Source organism: Marmota marmota, unplaced genomic scaffold, assembly GCF_001458135.2.
Source record: "Marmota marmota marmota unplaced genomic scaffold, marMar, whole genome shotgun sequence".
Lineage (NCBI taxonomy): Eukaryota > Metazoa > Chordata > Mammalia > Rodentia > Sciuridae > Marmota > Marmota marmota.
This window is the reverse complement of record NW_025999977.1, coordinates 30,919,678-30,945,528: the sequence shown is the minus strand read 5'-3', so window position 1 is coordinate 30,945,528 and position 25,851 is coordinate 30,919,678. Positions and strand designations below refer to the sequence as shown.

General features: G+C 41.3%; 2 long non-coding RNA genes across 3 annotated transcripts in view; one reads left to right on the top strand and one right to left on the bottom strand.

Annotated features, from left to right (window-relative positions):
- LOC125617206 overlaps positions 1 to 3,710 on the bottom strand; it is a 24,325-nt gene extending 20,615 nt beyond the window's left edge. The window contains exons 1-3 of one of the 2 annotated variants that reach the window (XR_007348115.1): positions 3,539 to 3,710; positions 3,143 to 3,178; positions 2,368 to 2,482 (exon numbers count right to left, since the gene is read on the bottom strand). This is a non-coding gene — a long non-coding RNA (uncharacterized LOC125617206). Of the gene's footprint in view, positions 1 to 2,367; positions 2,483 to 3,142; positions 3,179 to 3,483 lie in introns of both variants that reach the window. The other variant, XR_007348116.1, reaches the window with a different exon arrangement.
- Positions 1 to 25,851, top strand: part of LOC125617207 — an 89,529-nt gene that overhangs the window by 26,456 nt on the left and 37,222 nt on the right. The gene's annotated exons all lie outside the window — the stretch shown is intronic.

Sequence of the window (25,851 nt, the reverse complement as noted above, 5' to 3'; positions counted from 1 at the left end):
GGGGGCGGCTCTGCCTCTCAGCAGGCCGCTGCTCCTCTTCTGCTGGTGGGTCGCAGGCCCGCCTACCTTGCAGGAGTGATTGGAAGCTCTGTTCAGCCGTGGGCCACTGGGCCTTTTCTCGGGCCTTTGTATTTCTGATTCAATGTTTTCTTTTTATATATCTCCACATTCTTCTTTGAGTCAAATTAATTTTTGTTGGAGTTATTATACCACAGTTTTCAAGTTCATGTTTTTTGGTTTTTGATTTTTTGTTTTGCAAGTCAGAAGGAATGTTTTCTTTGGCTGAATTAGCTTGATTCATTTTTAAATAACAATTTTGTTTGAATATGATAACGTTATTCTATTCATTTTGTAGAGAGGATTCCTCCTATAGGGTTCCTTATCTCCTATGAGTTCTGCCCTTTTCTGTGCATATTCTCTTATGGAAAACATCAATGGCCATGATAGGAAGAAGGAAAGGGACTACTATGTCTTTTGTCTTCTCCTTTTCACTGCTATGTCTCCAAGAAATACCAGCACTTCCCTGTTTCTCATTCTCCCAGGAAGCAACGCTTCTCCTCTGTGGCTGTATCTGGTCTCACTCATTTCCAGTTCCTTTCCCTGTAGCTGGTGTTGTGAACTACCAAGTCCAGATCATGTCCTATCTCTATTAAGTTGGACTTTCTATTGAGGCTATCCATGCTTCACGTAAGTCCTTAACACCCGGTGCTCTTTTTCATACAGTCCTTTAGTGTTCCCTGCTCCCCTTTCCACATCCTTAGGCTGGAAGCAATAGGCTAAAGGGAGTGCTGTTGGTATTGGGTTCATCCTTCTACTTACTGATAACTTGAAGCTTGTAGGATTCTCTGATTCTTAGTAATGCTGAAGGCATGGTGCTATTTTCCATCATTATTCTATTTATTTTAGAGGTTTCTAAAAAATTATGCAGAGAGATTTCAAGTCAGGCAGCCACTGCTATTTTCCATTTCTATTTGATGTTCATTAAACTTCTTGGATCTTTGTTGATATTTTTCATAAAATATGAAAAAATATAATTTTCATTTCTTTGAGTTTATTTTAATCTTAATCTCTCTGTCTTCATTTTTGGGCAACTCCAATTACTTCTCTGTCCTCAAGTTCACTGATCTTTCTTCCCCCAAACTCAGCATCTATTTTGTTGTTAAGTTCATCTAGTGAGCTTTTCATTTTAGATTTTTTTTTCAGCTATAGAATTTCCATTTAATTTTTTTTTAACATGGTGCTGAAGATCAAATCCAGGGCACCACACATGCCAGGCAAGTGCTCTATGATAATTTTTCTTTCTCTACTAAGGTTGTTTATCTGTCTACTCATTATATCTAGCTTTTCCTTTAAGCTTATATGCATAAAGGCTGTGTTAAAATCTTTGTCTACTAATCCCAACATCCTTGGGTTTATTTCTATTTCCTGTTTTTTCCTCCCTAGGTCACATTTTGTTACTAATTCATATGTCTAGTAATTTCTTATTGTATGCTTGTCATTGTGGATATTTGAAACTTTTTTTCTCTAGGCCTGGGTTACAAAATAATCTGCTACTTTTTCTGCTACTTTGCTGGTGCCTGGTTTTTAACACTCATTATCATCTACCTGATCCTTAAATGTTAGAGATCCTCAGGGGGCAAGCCTTTGCCTTGTCTTTTCTCATGCTGCACTTTCTCTCTGCAATCTCATCTACACCTCTGTTTCAATTACTGCCTATGTAATGATGACTCAAAACCATGTAAATTTAGGTGGGACTGCTCATCAGCTGATTCCAATCTAATTTCTGCTTGTTTCAAATTCACTGTATCCATTACCATTCTTATGCTGTCTCTGATCTGCTTACACACACACAAACACACAGATACACACACACACACACACAATCTGAGATAGGGGAGCTTTTTCTGGTGATATAATTCTCAGTGAACAATACCACCATTACTTCAATTATGCATATTTGAAATATAGGCACCTTGCTACTTCTCTCCTCCTAATCCCCCAAATACATTCTGTCTTGAAATTTTGTCCATTTTTATGACTTCCCTTCTTTCCATTTCCATCTCTGCCACTGTCCAGTTTTTAGCTCTCACTACCTCTCACCTGCATTACTGAAATAGTTCCATATTCATTGAGCACATCTATATGTGCCCTATTCAAATTGATTTTCCACATCACAGCCAGGATATTTTTGAAATGCAAATCTGAAAATCTAATAATGAGAATCAGTCCACCCACTCTCTCTCATTTCACATACACAGGAGAGAGAAAGAGAGAGAGAGAGAGAGTTTAAAAGAGGGCTTCAATTGTTTCCATTGCTTTTAAAGTAAAAAAAAAAAAGTGAGAGTGTTACCATGGACAGGACCATACCCGACTCATCTTCCAGTGCTTTCCTTGCTTTGTGGCTCTCTATTGTCCTGTTTCTCTTCAGCCCTTCAGATTCTAATTCTTAATTGCATGGATCATATCTGCCTCTGGTCTTCACCTGTGTTGTGGCAAAGTCAGGCAGAGAGGAGATGGAGAGAGATAAAGTCAGAGGCCATGAAAAGGGCTAGGTCTCATGGTAATTGCTGGCTGTATCTAACTAAACTTAGGAATTTGTCTTCCCAGGGTCAGTATTTGAAGATAGTAAGACTGAGTAAGTGAAGGTGACCATTAAGGCCAAATCTAAAATGAGTTGATATCCACAGTTACTGCAGAGATGGTGGTATCTTATGAAGGTGGAAATCCAGTAAATAATCTAAGATTAAGAAACTAAATGTGAAGGAAGATACAAGGATGATCCATAAACAGAGTACATAGGATAGATATTAGGGTCAAGAAAGATATGGGACAATGATATGCCCATCTGGAACAAAAGACAGAATATTCTTAAGGGAGTTGTTTCTGTTGATTATGAAATTAGACGGGTTTAAGGCATTTTTATCTATGTCTTCTCGTGATATTTTCTTTCTCTGCTCTTGGTTGAGTTTTGGCATCTTATACACATTTAAATAGAAAGAACAGTAGTTGTTAGCTTATTAGTAGAAAAGTAAAGTAAGAGAGCTCATTCCTTTCACAAAGGCCTTCATTCTTTACTAAAATAGAACTTTCAATATTTAGTCCTTCAAAAAAGAAAAAAAAAATTGGGTTGTGGAGTACTTACCTTGGATGGATAAGGACCTGGGTTCAATCCTCAGGACTGAAAACAAGAAAAAAGCATGAACATGATCTCTTTTGACTAAATATTGCCTACTGTTGTTTTTGTCTGACACCAGAGGCTTCCTCTCATTCTGCATTTTAAATTCATATTTCAAAAAATTCCCCTTAGCCCTGTGCCTCCCCAGTTCTCATTAAAAATAAATAAATAAATAAAGTGGTCAATAATTCATTTCAACATACAAACTTAGTTCAAAAGGGTTGTTTTTTTGTTTTTTTTTTTTGTGATTCAGCCCCACAGATGTAAGGTGAAAGAGTTCCAGGGAGAAGCAAGAGCCATGAGTTTACCACACACAACTGCAAAGCACATTCTTTTCACAGTTCACTGAATCCCACGGCTTACCCTTGCTTCTGGAAAAGTAACCCTCCAATCCCTGGGGAATTTGGAGCCACTAGAAGATGAACCCCAGCATGGGGAGGGAGGGGCAGCTCTGCAAGGCCACATTTGGCATGGCACCCACCTCCCGCCTCCCTTGCTGTCCTCCCTGGAGATGTCTGCCGGGTGGGAGGAAACCCATTAACAGAAAACAGTCTGTTGTTTTCTGTTCCTACTGCAGGAAGTCCCCTGTCCCCTGCCACCCCCACATCCTCAGCCTGGAAAAATTTAGAGAGAAGAAAGGAAGCCAAGCTGTGAAGTGCAGGTCTCATGGTGGGGTCTGAAGAGAAGGGCCTCTTGTTCAAGCAATTTTCTCAAAGACTTGAAAGGACACTTTACACTCATTCATTGTAGCTTTAATTCTTCTTCAGTGCTGAAGAACCTACAAGGAAAATTACTCGGGAAGACAAATTCCTAAGCTGAATCAGATACAGCCGGCGATTGCCACGAGACCTGGCCCCTTTCATGGCCTCCGACTTCATCTTTCCCTCTGTCTCCTCTCTGTCTGATGTTGCCACAGCCATGCTGGCTTTCTTGCTGATTCTCAAACAGCTCCCACCTTGGGGACCCTGGCCCATGCTGTTCTTGCCCCCACATAGCTATAAAGTTTGCTGCCTCATCTCTTCATTTCACTTATCCCCTTGCTATATATATATATATATATATATATATATTTTTTTTTACGTAGCACATTTTACTGTCAGTGATTATGTTTGTGATGTGGCTCTCATGACTGGAATAAAAGATCCCTGAGAAAAGAGCTTTCTGCTACACTCTCAGCATTTAGTGTGTATTCAGCAAATATTTAATGAGGGAGGAAAAAGAGGGGGAAAGAATGAGAGGGAGGGAAAAAAGACTAAAGAACGGATCAAGCCTCCAAGAGAATGGGGCACAGGCTAGATGGGTGAGATCAGGAGCTAAATGGCGTCTATGAAAGTCGTCACCAAAAGAAACACTCCCACTATATCTCTTTCCCTGTGCCTGAGATAATTTACTCCTGAATAGTTACATTAACCTTAGTGAACTTACAAGCTAGCATTGCTTCATAAGTATGATCTTGACTGATATTTTCAAATATAAGCATGTTTATTTCTCCATGACCAAGTCACAAATATACATAAAGATATCGGTCCACAGCCAGTAAGAAGAAAAAGTTGTTCACGTGGCATAAACTTACTCTAATCAGATGTATACATTACATTTTTATCTAGCGGTACTCTCAGAGACCTTTTTGCCACGAGAATTAAGTCATTCCCCCAGTCCCAGAAGCAAAGACAATTGTAAAGTTTTCCTACTGTGTGTTCTTGATTCCAATCAGCTCCCAACCTGGGCTCCTAAGAAAGAGTCTAAGTATACAAGTTGCAGATCTCTCTTCCCCTTATTCTTTTGTACCTTCCCCCAAAATTCATGTCAACCTCTGCCTTGGTACCTATACTTTGGACCTGCTCTGACCTGTTAACTTTACTTATTTCCCAGCTCCTTGAGGAAGGTGGCCTGTCTGAGCCTCTGTGTGCTGGCTAGAGACCCTTCTGCTTTGCTTTGTAAGCATCTGCCTTCCTCCCTTGTCCCCTAGCCCAAGCCAGCAGCAGCCCATGCTACCTCGAAGTGGACTATCTTGCATTGCCCCTAAGTCATCATTTATATTTACAGATAATTTTTTAAAAACTAAAAAGAAAGAAAAAACTTGCAATTGCAAATCCCAGAAAGCCTTTGGCATAATAATAATGTATCACATTGAAGCAAACAGCCAAATAATAATAATAATAATAAAATTTCCTTATTTACTTCCAGAAGTGAGCTCAGTCCTTAAGATATGGGCCTTGCCAGGAGCCTGATCAATTCCTGCTCCAAGTGACCACTCCTTGCGCCTGTCCCAGACCCAGATTTTACTGGTATACAGGCCTGAGCTGAGCCAGCAAGAAAAGCTTCCCTTTGAGAGGCCAAGAAAGGACCTTGGGCTCTCTGGGCTCATGTCTCTGGTTAAACCATGACATATCCTGGCCTTCTGGGGGTCCCCGAATTTGAGTCCCAATACTGACCCTAAAGCCAATGCTGGGTGGCTTTGGCCTGGAGTTTATCTCTACTAGAATCACTGCTCTGGGAATTTCCCAGAAAATGTTTCCCTGAAAAAACTCTTTGTCCTTCCACAGCCTTCCCCTCGAACAGTGAGACTGTTTATGCAAAAAAAAAAAAAAAAAAGTTGATCGATGAAGGGTGGTGTCATAGTGCTACAGTTAGGCTGTTTTTCTTGAAGGCTAATCACACAGTTCTATAATCATTGAGACTGAAATTCAGGGAAATAAAACAAAGCAGATAGCTTGTCATCCTTATTGGTAATGGAGAAGAGCAATGGAATGTTCAGTCATGCAAAAGTCCCTGAACTGGGTCTTCTTGTTAAAAAACAACAGCAAAAGAGTGCAGAGTGGACAAACTGAACAATAAGTAGTTGTTGAGTGATTTTGTCTCCCATTCTTGCTCCTGACTTGTGGATTTTCTAACGAAGTGTGGAAAACAAGTAGAAACAAACTACATAACTCACTAAAAACCAGATTCAAAGTAGTGTGAATAATTAAGAAGTGACCACATTTCAGTAGATTCCTGGATCTTTATTAATTATTATAAAACATCATCTACTGTGTTATAGACCAGACAGCTGGTACAACTTCCAAGAAAGCCTCAAAGTGAGAAAACAGGTTGCCTTTGGTTGGTCACCCTCCTTTTTGACAGCCCAGGTAGCAGAGGCCCAGGAGTTGAAGAACTTGTCAGTAGGTACAGCAGCTCTCAGGAGATAGTGCACAAAAACAACTGTGGTTAAAAAAAAAAAAAATACTTACTCTGAGGACAAATGTGTGTCCTGGTACAAAAGGTATTGTCTAACAGTTGAGTTACAAAGAATCAAGTAACACTGGAAGTAATACACAGGCAGGAAATTCTAAACACATAGTGTTATGGTCTGGATGTGAGGTGTCCCCCAAAAGCTCCCATGTGAGACAATGCAAGAAGGTTCAGAGGAGAAATGATTGGGTTGTGAGTTAATCCCCTGATAGGGATTAACTGAGTGGTAACTGAAATGGTGGGGTGTGGCTGAGGGAGGTGGGAATTGGGGAGCGTGGCTTTGGGGTATATATTTGTATCTGACAAGCAGGAGTCTTTCCCTCTCTCTCCCTCTCTCTCCCTCCACCCTCCTCTCTCTTTCTCTCAGCTTTCTGATCATGATGTGAGCTGCTTCCCTCTGCCACACTCCTCCACCATGATGTTCTGCCTCATCTTGAGCCCCAGGAATGGAGTCGGCCTCCTATGGACTAACACCTCTGAAACTGAGCCCTCTAAAAAACCTTTCCTCCTTTATAGTTGTTCTGTGGGGGGGCCTTTAGTCACAGCACCAAAAAAGCTGACTAAAACACAGAGTCTCAGGTCAATGTCAAAAGAATAGGACAAACCAGGTGAGAACATGTGAGTAGTGACTTTCAGAGCAGGAGCATGAATGATATCCTAGCACAGATGTCATTCATGAACTAGTGCTTCAGTGGAATTGTAGTCCAAAGGACAAAGCATGGCTCCCTCTGTGCTGCCTTTGTCTGCTCTGCTGGGGAAGCAAGTTTTGGCAATGTCCTCTTTTGAAGTGCCCTTGGCAGACTCCTTCTCATAAATGTCCAAGATTTTGGATTTGGCTTCGCTTCCCACCTCCTGTCTTTATATTCTTTCTTATTCCATTATTTCTATGGATTTAAATAGTATCTCAAATTTCAGATTTTTAGGTCTGAGTTCCAGAATCATTTGTCCCACTGTCCATTGTCCATCCATTGAACATCTCATGGACACTGTAATTGTAAAAAGCACAAATGATTCTCTTCATTTTGTCTCCGGCTTCCCCCTAAAATACCTTGTCCCCTCCCTATCAATGAATGGCATGACTGTTCACCTATTTCTCAAGCCAGAAATGAGCTCACATTCAACACAAGTTCTGCTAATGCTACTTCCAAAACAGGTCTCAAAACTATCCATTTCTTTCCATCCTCTCAGCCAAGTTCCTAGGCCAAGTGACCATCATTTTCGCCTCGACTAATAAACAATCTTCTTAGATTCACTCTTGCTCCATACAATTCATTCAGAAGTACTTCATCAAAAGATGAATGATCATGACAGTCTCTTTCAATGGATTTCCACTGAATTTAGAAGGGTTCAGTCTTCTGTCTATGACCTAAAGCTTTGCTTTTGCCCATCTTTTCAGCCTCACCTTGTCCTCACATTCTATGGCTTTGAACATGCCAATGTGTATTAGTCCATTTTTCAGTATTATAATAAAATACCTAAGACAAAGTATCTATAAACGAAAGAGGCTTATTTACTTCACAATTTGGAAGGCTGAAAATCCAAAAAGCATGGTCCTGATTCTAGTGAGGGCCCCCTTGGCTACATCACTTTATGGCGAATGGTATCATAATAATGGGAGCTTGTGCAGGAGGAAGAAATCACATGGCACAATAGGAAGCAAGAGCAAAGGGAGGATCCAGGTTTGCTCTTTATGTAACAAGCCTCTCCAAAGAATTAGCTTAGGGTCCCATGAGAACTAGCTTAGTCCCTTCCAAGGTCAGAGCCCCCAGTGACTTACTTTCCACTATGCTCCTCCACCTCTTAAAGGTCCCACTGCCTCTACACCAATCCAAGGACCAAACTTCCAACCCATGAAACTTTGTAGGACACACTCAAACCATAGCACAAGGTTTGTGTGCTTTTAACTTAGGGATTTAGCCTTGATCTTGGCTTGTTTATCATCTTTCTCCCTCACTGGACTTCCTTGGTCACTACTTGTAAGGTCTGTTCTTTGAAAGACCCTGTTGTTAAGTATTTGATAGAAATTAATGTTGATGAATGCTGTCTGTCAGGGAGAAGAAGAAATAAAAAATAATTATTCTAGGGGTAGATGTGTAACCCTTCTTAAAAATTGGGTTCCCAAGAATCAAATTAAACCAAATACAGAAGCAAGAGATTGTAGTATTTGGTTGACTTTGGAAGAAGGGAGTATGCCAAACTATCACCTTAATTAAAATATATTATGTCCTGGGTTCCTTTCTCTCAAGGTCCAGCCTGTAAATAGCAGTGAATTTTATTTTGTTGTGGTCATTTACTGTGGAACAAACTGCCCCCCCAAATATATAGTAATTTAAAAAACCCATTTGGGCTGGGGATGTAGCTCAATGGCACAGCACTTGCCCAGGATGCATGAGGTCCTGGGTTCAATTCCCAGTAGCCCCCCACCCAGACACACACACACATGTCCTTAAAAACCCACTTTGTATTAAAGTCAGAGATTCTGTGAGATATTTAATGAGAATATAATAGAGGTGGCTCATCTTTCATCTTCATCCCACAATGTCTGGAACTTCAGCTGAAAAGATTCAGAGGTTAGGGGTTATGCTATATTCATATACAAATATTCCACAATATAACCCACTATTCTGAATAATTAATAAGCACCAACCAAAAAAGTTAGACAACAAAGACTGGGGAACTAAAAATCATCTTGAGGCTTCCTCCCTCTTGTGTGTCTGGTTCCTGGGCTAATATTATTATGAAAGATGAAGTTGCCATTATCTAAAATGGAAAAACCTGAAGGTGGGGCAGGCTTTAGAGGGCCTGGGACTTTCTCAGAGGACAGCTTTAGTGGCTTGGTGGGATAGGTAAAGGGGACCCAGAGAAGAATGTCATGGTCCCTGAAGCCCAGACTCATGCTAACCTTTAGAGAGAGTGTGTCTCAACAATGAAAAGCCCGAGGTATGCCCCTCAGCCAGCAAGGAGTGCAGAGCCCCCTGCAGGCTTCCCGCATCAGCCTAAGCACATGGCTTCCGTGACTGAATCTGGGAGCAGAGGACCTGGCAGAGAGAGTTAAGCCTTAGAATGATCAGATAAGCACACAGAAGGAATCTTATTAACAAGGAAAGGCATGGACTCTCCCGCAGAGTTACTAAAGCAAAATATGATGGGAAACTCTCCAGGCTTCAGGTAGCCCTCATTTCCAAATCTTTCTGCTCCCATTCCCACACACATCCTGAGAACTCTGATGTTCCCTCGGATTTCAGAACTCACTTTATGCTTTCCCTGCTCCCTAGACCTCCTCTCAACAGGCCTGACTCTTGATAACCTTAAATTAATTACCCTGCCTTTACACTTACACACAGGAACAATTTCTCCTTCTCTAGAATTCTTTAAATGAGAGATTTTCACTTCTATAAAATACTTAATTAGGGCTGGGGTTATGGCTCAGTGGTAGAGTGCTAGGCTAGCACATGTGAGGCCCTGGGTTTGATCCTCAGCACCACATGAAAATAAATAAATAAAATAAAGGAATTATGTCCAACTACAACTAAAACAATTTTTAAATACTTAATTAACAAATGTACATCAATTACTTGCAAACTACAAAACATCATAAGATGTTTAAACATGCAAAGAAAAATGACGTATGTGCTTACCATAAGGTTGGGGAAAATATGTCATTTTCTTAAGGGGGAATTAAAAAAAAAAATTACAATGGGCATTTGTATCCAGAAAGTGTCTCAGACGTCATATCCCAGAGGACAACAAGAAGCAGGAAGTCCACAAAGCTTCAATCCACTGGATGGAGAAGATCAAAGGAAAGGAAAAGAAATCTTTTATTTGTTTGTCACTTCTACCGTACAACTGATTAATTATATTTTAATACTTTCTATTAATATGGAAAGGAGTATTATACTTCTATGAAAATGGGTTTTCATTCCTCTTTTAAAACGAGCCACAGAGTGGTAAAGCATTTACCCCAAATCCACAGGATCCATCAGAAGCAGAAGTGGAACCACCCAGATAGATGTCTCCAGAGTCATCTGTCTGACTCTAGAATTCTGCCTCCTTAAGACTGAAGCACATCACACTGCCTCCCTAAGACTGAAGCAAGTTGAATCGTGTCTCCCAACCAAATTGATATGCCCATGTCCTCAGTCGTTTTTACTATGCCTGCTAACGTGGTCTTATTTGGCAATAGGGTCTTTGCAGAAGTAATAAAGTTAAGAATCTTGAGAAGAAATCACCCTAGAGTTAGGAAGTATGAGTGGGGGTGGGGGGAGGAACTAAATCCACTGAATAGTGTCCTTCTAAGAGAAGGGAAAATAGACCCCAGAGGCCCAGGAAAGGCCATAAGAAGATAGAGGCACAAACTGGAGTTAGGCAGTCCCATGCCAAAAACAGGGAGGATTGCCAACACCCATCAGAAACTAGGAGATGGAAATGGAACGAATTCTCCCTCAGGGCCTCCATCAACACCTTGATTTTAGATTTCTGGCTGTCACAAGCTAAGAGAATAAAATTCTGTGAAGTAATCTTGTTGTGCTGATGGACTACGCTGCTCCAGGGAACCAGTGCAGACTGTCAGGATGACAGCATTCTTCACAGAGACATGGGGAAGAGAGAGAGAGATAAAAAGAAGATTACAAAGTGTGATCCCTAAAGCTGAGTACAGACAGTGTTCCCCAGAAGAAGGAGTGATCCCCTTTCTGCTACCGGTGACAAATTCTGGGCTCCTGTGTCTTGGTTTGGTCCTGACTGGCTGTCACATCAACAATATGCCATTTTCCTCAGAACTGCTAACAATAAATCCATTTCCTAACGGACTGGTGTGATGATGTTCACAGATGGGAGCAACTGTCTGAGCAAGCTGGATGGCTCTAGTCACAGCTCCTGGAATATTTGTTCTCCAACATCAGAGAAGACTGAATCATTCAGTTGTACCTTTGTGGGCACACTGAAAAGATAAGCCTTCAACAAGTAAAACTAAAATCATTGGTGATGACAAACATTGGTCAACAGTAACTTGTTGACCAATAACAGTAACAGCTCTTGATGGTGCCTAAACCCTCCCGCTTAGTTCTGTTTTCACATGCAGGAATCAGGTGAAATGCACTGTCCCATAGTATTCAGCTATCATTAGCCATTAAAACATCAGCTCTGTGGGGAGCAGCTCTCTGGTGATTTATTGTGAGAAGAGAGAGAACTTTATATCCTAGGCAAATGCAAAAGGGGACTATTTGAGTCCTGGGTATTCAGGAGTGTTAGAAAAGATGTAAGGAATGGACTAGAACAAAGTGGATGAGGAACAAGAATAAATTATGCATATGTCTATTTCTTTTAGTGTTGGTTCTTCAAGAACCAAAATTGGCCATTTATTAATTCCAGGTAGGGTTTACAAAGGACCTACTAAGGACCATAAACCCTACTAGGTTGGTACCAGAGCTACTGGGATGAATAAGTCCATCTGCTCAGAAGAAGCAGATTCAGAGATTGGGGGTACATATGTAGTTTTAAGTGAGAGTAAAGGGAAGAAAAATGACACCATATCTCTCAACTGATGACAGAATTTGTCACAGTACTAGAGGAATTTTGGTGTTGAGAGCTCCATGGAGTTATCTCTGCTGAAAACAACAGACTGAAGACTTTCCAGAAAATGTGGCTTCTCAGAGAACCACACCTTCTCAGAGAACCTCCTTGCCAAAGGAGGAAAAAATGTGGCACCTTTACACAGACCGGGGCCCACCAGCATCAGCTTTTGCCTTTCCTGGGGAAGGAATAACCTGGTTCTGAGAAAATTAGCAGAAGTTTGGTGGGTAAAAGTAACTTCCTCAGTGGCTCTGTTGGTGCCTAAGCTCTCCCCCTTAGTTCTCCCACCAGAGGATTGGTGGAATGGTTTATGTGGCAAGATGTTACAGGGTCCTTACCGGGAAGAAAAGCACATGGTGTCTTCTTCATGTAACCTTTTTGGATTTGGTGAGCACAGAATACGATAGATAGCGGGTCCATTATAAAATCCAGAGTTGAGGCAGAGGGCAGGAGGCCAGGGATTTAAGAGGAGTCTGAACTTCCTTGTTATTTGTGCATTGAACCAACTAAACATTTCCATGGAGAGCTTCTGTCCTCCCCGACCCCAGCTTCCCCACCTCCCCACATGCTGGACAGAGGGTCAGCTTGAGTAAGTCCAGCTGCAGAAATGATTGGACTAGTCTTTCTTTGTCATTCCAGGCAAGAATATGGCAAATGGAGACAATTACTTGCTTAATTCAGTCCCCTTAGAATTATGTGTGTGTGTTTTGGTCTGTTTTCATTATTTGAGGGTAAAAATTGCTTTTAGGCTGAAGGAGCACAGTTCATTGGTACACTTACAAGTTCATGTTTTCAGGAGTGGGCAGAACTATGGGAGAGCAGTTTTTGCCCTCTCAGCTGTCCCATTTCATCTCCGATAAAAATGTATTAAGAAAAATGAAGCCAAGTGAAGCAAAGTTCAGAAGTGGCGGAGGCCAGGGTTTGACATAAAAGCTTCAGCGACTGAAGACAGAAGAGACTGAGATGAGTGGGATATTAGTGAGCAGAGCACAGCCAGCCACGTAGCAGGAGGAAAGAAGGAGGAATGGGGAATTAACTATAATTGCTGCAAACAATGCCTAGGTTACTCAGAGGGCAGCATCTAATTCTGTAAGGTCTTCGAGCGCGTCTTACTCACCAGAGAAGCCATGGAAACCTCTGCCAAGCATATGGAATTGCCAACTTAGAGTCAGGAGAACTTACATCTGAGCCTCCTGGAGATGGGTTTGTGGACACAGATGATGGGTTTGCTCTGCGGTTTAGTAAGGAGTAAACCCATGTTTGTTGACTTCTCCTGCTGGTCTCTATTCCCTGCTGATATTTCCCTTGGCACAGAAAGATTACTCTGAAAAAAAAGCCAAATGCAGGCAATAAATCCAGCTGTGCTCTCTAACGTTAACTCTAGCGAGGAGTTAGAAGGATATAAAACAAACATGCCCGTCCTCATATTGGAGGGCAGACCAACCCCTGGAGGGGTCTAGGGAGGTGCCGCAGAAACTGAGAGAGGGAAATGGGGCTGGGAGTGACCCCAACTTTGTTATTGGTCTCCCTTCTCAGAGGATGGGGAGCAGAGCCAAAAAGATCATTCTGGAGGGGAAGCCAAGAAAATGAAGTTTCAGCGAGGCAGAAAATAAAGAAGGCCTCTTCTAAGAAAGCTGACAGGACCAAGAGACTGCCAACTGCTTCTCACTGCAACCCCATTTTATTGGCAGCGAAGCAAGTCAAATACTGGCTATGAAGACTGGGCTTTTCTTAGAAGGGACTCTGGAAAGATTGTTATATTTGCCAACCTGTCAAAGAGAATCTTGATGACTTCTAGAACAGCCCTTTGTGCTTTCTTCCCGGGTGCTTTTGGAGCAGGTGCTTCATGTGCTGAAGTTTTCCAACTTTTCTGAGATTTAGGAGGAGGTGCTGCCTTCTGGTCTGTGACTCTCTGGGCAGTACCATTCTTGGATGGAGCCTTCTTGTCCACAGTGGTCACCTTAGCAAAGGGTCCTGTTTGGGGAGAAGATTTTGGGATCCCTGCCCTTTGAAGATTCTTAATTTTTATTATTTTTAGCATAATTTTTAATTTCTTTTTTAGTTAAACATAACATTAGGATTCCTTTTGACATAATTAAAAAAAGCATGGAATATAATTTTCTGTAATTCGGTTTCCATTATTTCCCTTTTTCCTCCCCTCCTCCCTCCCTTTTCTCTGCTATACTGATCTTTCTGCTATTTACTTTTAGTTTTTTCCCTTTTTTTTTTTTTAGTTATTGTATTGTGGATATACATGATGGTGAGATTCCCTGTGATCTATTTATATACACACATAGGAAATTAGGTCAGATTCATTCTTCTGTTCTTCCCTTATCCTGTCCCTTCTCCCGTCCTCTCCCTCAGTCCTCTTTATATAGTCCACCAATCTTTCTTCAATTTTGATGAAATCCCCCCTTCCCCCCTTCTCTCTTTCTCTCTCATTTTCCTCCCTTATTTTGGACTAGTTTTCATATATCAGAGAGAACATTCAACGTTTAGTTTTCTGAGTCTGGCTTATTTCACTTAGCATGATAGTCTCCATTTCCATTCATTTACCAGCAAACGCCATAATTTCATAATTTCATTTTTCTGTATAATTGAGCAATACCCCGTTGTGTCTATAAACCACATTTTCTTTATTCATTTATCTCTTGAAAGGCACCTTGATTGGTTCCATAGCTTGGCTAGTATGAAGTGTGCTGCTATAAACATTGATGTAGTTGTATCAGTACAACATGCTGATTTTAGGTCATTTGGATACTTACTGAGGAGTGGGATAGCTGGGTCATATGGTGGTTCCATTTCTAGTTTTTAGAGAGATCTTCATACTGCTTTCCAGAGTGGTCTCACCAACAATGTACAAATGTACATTTATCCCCATATCTTTGCCAGCATATATTATAGCTTGTATTTTGATCATTGCCATTCCGACTGGAGTAGGATGAAATCTCAACATAGTTGTACATTGCTGTGATTGCTAAAGATGTTGAACATTTTTTCACATATTTGTATTTCATATAATTATTTTTTTATTATTATTTTTATTGGTTGTTCAAAACATTACAAAGCTCTTGACATATCATATTTCATACATTAGATTCAAGTTGGTTATGAACTCCCAATTTTACCCCAAATACAGATTGCAGAATCACATCGGTTACACATCCACATTTTTACATAATGCCCTATTAGTAACTGTTGTATTCTGCTACCTTTCCTATCCTCTACTATCCCCCCTCCCTGTATTTCATATAATTATATTTCTTCTTTTTTAAAATATTTTTTAATTGTGGATGAACACAATACCTTTATTTTATTTATTTATTTGTATGGGTTGCTGAAGATCAAACCCAGTGCCTCACACATGCTAGACAAGCACTCTACCACTGAGCCACAATATTAGCTCCATATTTCTCTTTTTTTTTTGATTTTTTTAAATTGTTGGTTGTTCAAAACATTACATAGTTCTTGACATATCATATTTCACACTTTGATTCAAGTGGGTTATGAACTCCCACCTTCACCCCATACACAGATTGCAGAATCACATCAGTTACACATCCATTGATTTACAAATTGCCATACTAGTGTCTGTTGTGCTCCGCTGCCTTTCCCATCCTCCACCCTCCCCCCTCCCCACCTCTCCCCTCCCCTCCCCTCCTCTCTCTCTACCCCCTCCACTGTATAACCCTGAGGGTCTCCTTCCATTACCATGCAATTTCCCTTCTCTCTCCCTTTCCCTCCCACCTCTCATCCCTGTTAAATGTTAATCTTCTTCTCCTGCTCTTCGTCCCTACTCTGTTCTTAGTTACTCTCCTTATATCAAAGAAGACATTTGGCATTTGTTTTTTAGGGATTGGCTAGCTTCACTTAGCATAATCTGCTCTAATGCCATCCATTTCCCTGTAAATTCTATGATTTTGTCATTTTTTAATGCAGAGTAATACTCCATTGTGTATAAATGCCACATTTTTTTTATCCATTCGTCTATTGAAGGGCATCTAGGTTGGTTCCACAGTCTTGCTATTGTGAATTGTGCTGCTATGAACATCGATGTAGCAGTGTCCCTGTAGCATGCTCTTTTTAGGTCTTTAGGGAATAGACCAAGAAGGGGAATAGCTGGGTCAAATGGTGGCTCCATTCCCAGCTTTCCAAGAAATCTCCATACTGCTTTCCAAATTGGCTGCACCAATTTGCAGTCCCACCAGCAATGTACAAGTGTACCCTTTTCCCCACATCCTCGCCAGCACTTGTTGTTGTTTGACTTCATAATGGCTGCCAATCTTACTGGAGTGAGATGGTATCTTAGGGTGGTTTTGATTTGCATTTCTCTGACAGCTAGAGATGGTGAGCATTTTTTCATGTACTTGTTGATTGACTGTATGTCCTCCTCTGAGAAGTGTCTGTTCAGGTCCTTGGCCCATTTGTTGATTGGGTTGTTTGTTCTCTTATTGTCTAATTTTTTGAGTTCTTTGTATACTCTGGATATTAGGGCTCTATCTGAAGTGTGAGGAGTAAAGATTTGTTCCCAGGGTGTAGGCTCCCTATTTACCTCTCTTATTGTTTCTTTTGCTGAGAAAAAACTTTTTAGTTTGAGTAAGTCCCATTTGTTGATTCTAGTTATTAACTTTTGTGCTATGGGTGTCCTATTGAGGAATTTGGAGCCCGACCCCACAGTATGTAGATCGTAGCCAACTTTTTCTTCTATCAGACGGCGTGTCTCTGATTTGATATCAAGCTCCTTGATCCATTTTGAATTAACTTTTGTGCATGGCGAGAGAAAGGGATTCAGTTTCATTTTGTTGCATATGGATTTCCAGTTTTCCCAGCACCATTTGTTGAAGATGCTATCCTTCCTCCATTGCATGCTTTTAGCCCCTTTATCAAATATAAGATAGTTGTAGTTTTGTGGATTGGTTTCTGTGTCCTCTATTCTGTACCATTGGTCCACCCGCCTGTTTTGGTACCAGTACCATGCTGTTTTTGTTACTATTGCTCTGTAGTATAGTTTGAAGTCTGGTATCGCTATACCGCCTGATTCACACTTCCTGCTTAGCATTGTTTTTGCTATTCTGGGTCTTTTATTTTTCCATATGAATTTCATGATTGCTTTCTCTATTTCTACAAGAAATGCCGTTGGGATTTTGATTGGCATTGCATTAAACCTATAGAGAACTTTTGGTAATATCGCCATTTTGATGATGTTAGTTCTGCCTATCCATGAACAGGGTATATTTTTCCATCTTCTAAGATCTTCTTCTATTTCTCTCTTTAGGGTTCTGTAGTTTTCATTGTATAAGTCTTTCACCTCTTTTGTTAGGTTGATTCCCAAGTATTTTATTTTTTTTGAAGATATTGTGAATGGAGTGGTTGTCCTCATTTCCATTTCAGAGGATTTGTCGCTGATATACAGGAATGCCTTTGATTTATGCGTGTTGATTTTATATCCTGCCACTTTGCTGAATTCATTTATTAGCTCTAATAGTTTCTTTGTAGAGCCTTTTGGGTCTGCTAGGTATAGAATCATATCATCTGCAAATAGTGATAATTTAAGTTCTTCTTTTCCTATTTTGATGCCTTTAATTTCTTTCGTCTGTCTAATTGCTCTGGCCAGTGTTTCGAGAACTATGTTGAACAGAAGTGGAGAGAGAGGGCATCCCTGTCTTGTTCCAGATTTTAGAGGGAATGCCTTCAGTTTTTCTCCATTCAGAATGATGCTAGCCTGAGGCTTAGCATAGATTGCTTTTACAATATTGAGGTATGTTCCTGTTATCCCTAGTTTTTCTAGAGTTTTGAACATAAAGGGATGCTGTACTTTGTCGAATGCTTTTTCCGCATCTATCGAGATGATCATATGGTTCTTATTTTTAAGTCTATTGATGTGGTGAATAACATTTATTGATTTCCGTATATTGAACCAGCCTTGCATCCCAGGGATGAATCCTACTTGATCATGGTGCACAATTTTTTTGATATGTTTTTGTATCCGATTCGCCAGAATTTTATTGAGGATTTTTGCATCTAGGTTCATTAGAGATATTGGTCTGTAGTTTTCTTTCTTTGAAGTGTCTTTGTCTGGTTTAGGTATCAGGGTGATGTTGGCCTCGTAGAATGAATTTGGAAGTTCTCCCTCTTTTTCTATTTCCTGAAGTAGCTTGAAAAGTATTGGTATTAGTTCCTCTTTAAAGGTTTTGTAAAACTCTGCTGTATACCCATCCGGTCCTGGGCTTTTCTTAGTTGGTAGTCTTTTGATGGTTTCTTCTATTTCCTCAATTGATATTGGTCTGTTTAGGTTGTCTATATCCTCCTGACTCAATCTGGGCAGATCATATGACTTAAGAAATTTATCTATGCCTTCACTATCTTCTAATTTATTGGAGTATAAGGATTCAAAATAGTTTTTGATTATCTTCTGTATTTCTGAAGTGTCTGTTGTGATATTGCCTTTTTCATCCCGTATGCTAGTAATTTGAGTTCTCTCTCTTCTTCTCTTCGCTAGCATCGCTAAGGGTCTGTCGATTTTGTTTATTTTTTCAAAGAACCAACTTTTAGTTTTGTCAATTTTTTCAATTGTTTCTTTTGTTTCGATTTCATTAATTTCAGCTCTGATTTTAATTATTTCTTGCCTTCTACTTCTTTTGCTGTTGTTTTGCTCTTCTTTTTCAAGGATTTTGAGATGAAGTATGAGATCATTTATTTGTTGGTTTTTTCTTTTTTTAAGGAATGAACTCCAAGCAATGAATTTTCCTCTTAGAACTGCTTTCAATGTGTCCCATAGATTCCGATATGTTGTGTCTGTGTTTTCATTTATCTCTAAGAATTTTTTAATTTCCTCCTTGATGTCTTCTATAACCCATTGATCATTCAGTAACCTATTGTTCATTCTCCAAGTGATGTATGCTTTTTCCTTCCTTCTTTTATCGTTGATTTTCAGTTTCATTCCATTATGATCAGATAAGATGCATGGTATTATCTCTACTCCTTTATATTGTCTAAGAGTTGCCCTGTGACATAATATATGATCTATTTTTGAGAAGGATCCATGTGCTGCTGAGAAAAAAGTGTAACTGCTTGATGTTGGGTGGTATACTCTATATATGTCAATTAGGTCTAGGTTATTAATAGTGTTATTGAGTTCTATAGTTTCCTTATTCAACTTTTGTTTGGAAGATCTGTCCAGTGGCGAGAGAGGTGTGTTGAAGTCTCCCATGATTATGGTATGGTGGTCTATTAGACTCTTGAACTTGAGAAGAGTTTGTTTGACGAACATAGCTGCACCATTGTTTGGGGCATAAATATTTATGATTGTTATGTCTTGTTGGTGTATGGTTCCCTTAAGCAGTATGTAGTGTCCCTCTTTATCCCTTTTGATTAACTTTGGCTTGAAATCTATTTTATTTGATATGAGTATGGACACTCCTGCTTGTTTCCGAAGTCCATATGAGTGATATGATTTTTCCCAACCTTTCACCTTCAGCCTATGTATGTCTTTTCCTATCAAATGCGTCTCCTGTAGGCAGCATATTGTTGGGTCTTGTTTTGTGATCCATTCTACTAGCCTGTGTCTCTTAATTGGTGAGTTTAAGCCATTAACATTTAGGGTTATTATTGAGATATGGGTTGTTCTTCCAGCCATATTTGTTTATTTCTGTTACTAAACATGGTTTGTTTTCCTCTTTGATTATTTCCCCCCCCTTTACTGTCCTACCTCCCACTGTTGGTTTTCATTGTTATTTTCCATTTCCTCTTCCTGTAATGCTTTGGCGAGGATGTTTTGAAGAGATGGTTTTCTAGCTGCGAATTCTTTAAACTTTTGTTTATCGTGGAAGGTTTTAATTTCATCTTCCATCCTGAAGCTTAATTTCGCTGGATACACAATTCTTGGTTGGAACCCATTTTCTTTCAGTGTTTGAAATATGTTATTCCAGGATCTTCTAGCTTTCAGAGTCTGTGTTGAAAGATCAGCTGTTATCCTGATTGGCTTACCCCTAAATGTAATCTGCTTCCTTTCTCTTGTAGCTTTTAAAATTCTCTCCTTATTCTGTATGTTGGGCATCTTCATTATAATGTGTCTAGGTGTGGATCTCTTATGATTTTGCACATTCGGCGTCCTGTAGGCTTCTAGGATTTGGGATTCTGTCTCATTCTTCAAGTCTGGGAAGTTTTCTCGTATTATTTCATTGAATAGACTGCTCATTCCTTTGGTTTGGAGCTCTGTACCTTCCTGTATCCCAATGACTCTTAAGTTTGGTCTCTTAATGTTATCCCATATTTCTTGGATGTTCTGCTCATGGTTTCTTAACAGTCTTGCTGAGCTGTCTATGTTCTTTTCCAGTTGAAATACTTTGTCTTCATTGTCTGATGTTCTATCTTCTAAGTGTTCTACTCTGCTGGTAGTATTCTCCATTGAGTTTTTAAGTTGGTTTATTGCTTCCTGCATTTCTAGGATTTCTGTTTGTTTGTTTTTTATAACCTCTATCTCCCTGTATAGTTGATCCTTTGCTTCCTGGATTTGTTTGCGTAATTCATTGTCGAAGTGATCTTTCATTGTCTGATTTTGCTGTTTAATGTCTTCCTTGATACTCCAGATCATCTGAAGCATGTATATCCTGAATTCTTTATCTGACATTCCATCTGCTGCAGCTGTTACCTCTTCTAAAGTTGCGTTGACCTGCATTGCTTGTGGTCCTTTCTTTCCTTGTCTTTTCATACTGCTTGCGTATCTTTCCTGCAGGCGCGGGCGGCGGCTCTGCTCTCTCCTTATTCCAATTGGGGTGTCGTGGCTACCACGCCGGCAGGTCACTGGGCCTGTTCTGGGCGCTGGCGGCGGCTCTGTTCTGCCCCTACTCCAATTGGGGTGACGAGTGTACCACGCCGGCAGGCCACCGGGCCTGATCCGCCGGTCGGTTGCAGGTTTGCCTACCCTGCAGGCGCGGGTGGCGGCTCTACTCTGCCCCTACTCCAAATGGGGTGACGTGTCTGTCGTACCGGCAGGCCACTGGGCCTGTCCCGCTGGTCGGTCGCAGATCTGCCCACCTTTCGGGCACGGGTGGAGGCTCTGCTCTGCCCCTACTCCAATTGGGGTGTCGTGACTACCCCGCCTGCAGGACGCTGGGCCTGTTCCTGGCACGGGCGGTGACTCTGCTCTGCCCCTACTCCAATTAGGGTGGTGTGTGTACCACGCCGGCAGGCTCCTGGGCCTGATCCGCCGGTCTGTCGCAGGTCTGCCTACCTTGGAGGCGCGGGCGGCGGATCTGCCCTGCCCCTCCTACCACGCCTGCGGACCCCTGGGCCTGATCTGCAGGTTGGTCACAGGTCTGCTCACCCTGCGGGCACGGGTGGCGGTTCCGCTCCGCCCCCACTCCAATTGGGGTCACGTGACCACCACACCGGCGGGGCCTGATCCGGGCGCGGGCGAAGGCTCTGCTCTGCCCCTACTCCAGTTGGGGTGACGTGTGTACCACGCTAGCAGGCCGCTGGGCCTGACCCGCCAGTCTGTCGCAGGTCTGCTTACCTTGCAGGCGCGGGCGGCGGCTCTGCCCTGCCCCTCCTACCACGCCCGTGTACCACTGGGTCGCAAGTCTGCCCACCTTGCGGGCGTGGGTGGCGGCTCCGCTCCGCCCCCTCTCCAATTGTGGTCACTCGACCACCATGCCGGCAAGCCGCTGGGCCTGCTCCGGGTGCGGGCGGCGGCCCCGCTCCTCCCCTCTGGCTCGACGACAAAGCGAGAGAGACTCGGGTGTCTGTGACTCACCCTCCCTACCAGGAGACCAACTGTTTCTGTCGCCGCTGGTATTGATGAAGTTCTCTCATCCGCCGCTTTCTGATGACATCATATCTCTGCCATGTTGGTATCCCATGCGAATGGCAGCACTTCGTTCCCTTTGCCGGGTGACCAAAGCAACGGGTGAGTCCTGACCGGCCCTCACAGGCCCCGTCTCAGTCCTGTTGCCACTGCCCACGAAGGCTTGGTTGGTATTTACCTCCACAGTACTCAGCAAGACCCGGACCGAGAAGCAGTTTCCGCGGGCTCCTTAGCCCTGGGCCAGAGCAGTTCCGGGAGCCGGAACTCAGCCGCTCCGTGCTCGGTGTATGCTCCGATAAGAGCAGGCTCCAAGAAGCAGTCTCCGCGGGTTATTTAGCACTGAGCCTGAGTAATCTGTCTGCAAGCCGCAGGCAAATGGCAGCCTGAAATTACCTGTTCTATGGCTGAATCCCCATATTTCTCTTGAGAGGTGTCGGTTTAGTTCCTTTGCCTATTTATTAATTGGGTTACTTGGAGGAGTTGGTGTCAAGTTTTTTGAGTTTTTAATGTATTCTGAATATTAATGCCCCATTTGATGAGCAGCTGGCAATTCTCTCATTCTGTAGGCTTTCTTTTCATGTTTCTAATTATTTCCTTTGCTATGCAGAAGCTTTTTAATTTTATGTCATCATCCTTATTGATTTTTAATTTATTTTTCTTGCTCTGTAGTAGTTTTGTCAAAGAAGTCAGTCCTTATGCCAACATACTGGAGTGTTTAGCCTACGTTTTCTTCTATCAGTTGCACAGTTTTTTAGTCTAATTCCTAGGTCTTTGATCCACTTTCAGTTGACCATTGTGCAGGGTGAGAGATAAAGGTCAAATTTAATTCTACATTTAGATTTTCAGTTTTTCCAACACCATTTGCTGAAAAGACTCTTTGATCCAACAAATGTTTTTGGCATCTTTGTATGGTATCGGATAATTGTTTAGCTTTGCATCTTCTATTCTATTCATTGGTCTTCATGCCTATTTTGATGCCAGTACTATGCTGTTTTTGTTACTGTTTGAGGTCTGAGGTCTGTGTTCATCAAGGATATCAGCCTGGAATATTCTTTCTTTGATGTGTCTTTGTCTGGTTTTGATATCAGGGTGATATATGCAAGAATATATAGTTTTGATGGTTTCACCAGGTGATTCCTGTGCACACTGAAAGTTTGAGATCCAGGGCCTTACCAATGGCTCTTACCTTTGGCTCATGGGAAAATCAATGTTTAAAAACACCTCTCTGCTTATACTCTACTTTCAGAGGTCCTGAGTTAATTTGACTTCAGTAGGGGTTATGGCATTCATGTTTTAAAAATTACCTAAGGTGATTCCAATATTTATTTAAAGTAAAGAAACACTGCCATCAAAGAATTTTGCCAAATAAGAAGTGATCACGAATTAATTACCCTCCCCTTCATCTAGATGAGGTGCAAACAACTTAAAAGAATGGTTCTTAACCTTGGCTGCATTCCCCAGTGAGCTTGATCAAATCCTGATGCCCAAGCCATACCCCATGTCTTTGAAATCAGAATCTTTGAAGGTAAAACTCAGGCATGCTTAATTTTTAAGGCTCCTAGTATACTCTAAGGTGCAGCCATGTTTAAGAACTATGATTTCAGAATATTTTCCTGACTCCTCCCATAATCCTGAACTCTTGGTTTATACCTTCCTTCCAATCACCTATTTCTAAAGGTTTGAGCTTGCAGGGTGACGTTTGGGGTGAGATGGGTGAGAGGCAAAAGGGCAAGATTTAATATGGTTCTCTTTGCCAGTTAATTCCTCTGCTTATTCAGAACTGTGGAAGTAAGGAGCGATGAAGAAAACTCTAGACCTATTGTTAAATATCTCCAGGAGGAACACTCTTGGACCAGCATCATGTTTGTTTTTATCTTGATTCTTCCCTGAGGTTTCTAAATGTTGTTCAGGCTTAGGAATGTCAGTGTTTATTTTCCAACTTTTTCATTTTTGTGGCATGCATGGGTCAAAGAAGCAATGGAAAGTTGGAAACCATTCTCTCCTAATTAGCAGACGTCTCTGTGGCTGAAATTATTTGTTAATGACAGTGTCAGTAGAACTGGGAATGTTAATTATTGTCAACAGTCTTCAAGCTTGTTTCCATAACTAAACTAATAATGATTGTTAATATGTCACCACTGCAGCTAGAGACCCATAAAAATAACTTTATCCCCTGACTATTAAATGTAATTTGGTAATGACTCCCAAATTTGCCTTTGGTGGATTAGAAGACCAAATGTGCCCCCTTTCAACCTTCAAGAGGTAATGATTAGCCTATGAGGGGTCTGCCTTCATGAATCATTTAAGGTCATTATCTCAGGAATAGGTGCATTATAAAAAGTCAAGTTCAATCTCTGTCTACCTTCCATCATTAGATGACACAGCATAAAGGCACTTGTCTGTTACAGCCCCCTTAATCTTGGACTTCCCAGCCTCCTCCAGAACTATAAGAAATAAATTACTTATGCAATTTTAAAGAAATGTTAACTCTTGTCTCAGTTGCTAAAGACAGAAGAGTAACATGAAATTTGAGACAGAGCTGGTTCCTCTTCAACTGTTCGACACCATTTATAGTCGTGTCAAAGCAAGAAATGCCAATGTCCCTATCCCTGACTGCTGCAGCCTTATCTTGTGCTGCTTCCTTAAGATTAAGGTCATTCTTCCTTCTGTGCTAAGTGAGGTGCCAGGTGCTCAGAGAAAATCTGTCTGAATCTGGAGTGTATGAATCCTAGTTTTAGGTTCTTTCAATACACACACACACACACACACACACATACACACACCACAGTACATACTCACTTTTTTTAAGGTGCACAATTTGCATTGAGCTGGTGGACCCTGATGTCAAGGTAAAAGTCATCAGTCAATATTCCCCTTCCCTGTTGCTTAGTGGTCCTTTCCTGTCCCAAGGCTTCAGTTAGGGCCAGCTCTGATTATCAGATTGTTTAATAAATCTGAATTGAAATTGTCTTTCCCTCCAGGATGATCCCTTCTCATTACCTAATCATATGTCAGCAGATAGATGTGGAAAGGGTGTCAGGAAGAACACATCCTGATACCATCAATGTTATGATTTCTATATGACATATAGTAAAGCTCCTGTGTTAATGCAGAAATGTTCAAGGGTGAAATAATGCAATTATGAGAGTTGGAACCTAATCAGTGGATTAATCCACTTGATGGATTAATAATTTGAATGCACTAACTAGGTGGCCACTGTAGGCAGGTGGGGTGTGGCTAGAGGAAGTAGGTCACTGGTGGTATGCTTTTGGGGTTTGTATTTTGTCTCTGTCGTCTCACACTTCTCTCTCTGCTTCCTCCTGTTATGAGCTGAGCAGCTTTCCTCCACCATGATATTCCACCTTACCTCAGCCCAGAGCAATGGAGTTGGCCTACCATGGACTGAGACCTCTGAAACTGTGAGCCCCAAATAAACTTTTGCACCTCTGAAATTGTTTTTGTCAGGTATTTTGGTCACATTGATGAAAAGCCAACTCACTCAGCATCCAACAACAGCATCTATAACTAAAATTCAAAATGCCCTCTAGTGGGTGGTTCCTTGCCTTAAAACAAAGTCCAAAAGGACCACTTAAGTAGTTCTTTCCAGAATTCCAGATATTTTCCACCTGAAACATCCTCTTAGAGCTTCCAATGGCAGTTTCAAACAACATTAGCTACCACTTGTTAACTTTGATGCTAACTAAGCCCTTCACCTATGAGATCTTACTTGGTCCTCTCACAACTCAAAGTAGGGGCACAATATTCTACTTAACAGAGGATGAAATGTGCTCAAATTGGCACAACTAGTGTGAAGATAGGAGTCAAGTGTATGAGTTTAGAGCACACAGAACTGCTATCTCTATGCACATTAGCAATAGCCACTGCTGCTCTGACTAGAAGTGACATTGCCTCGAGTCTGGAGAAAGGCTCTGCTAGGTTTCTCTGTTTCACCACATTTTCCATCACCACTTTGTTGACCTGATCCTTCTTCTAGCCTTGGTCCTTTTCTCAGAGATAGGAGAGGCCTTTGCCAACCAGCCTCATGGTTTTTTTTTTTTTTTTTTTTTTT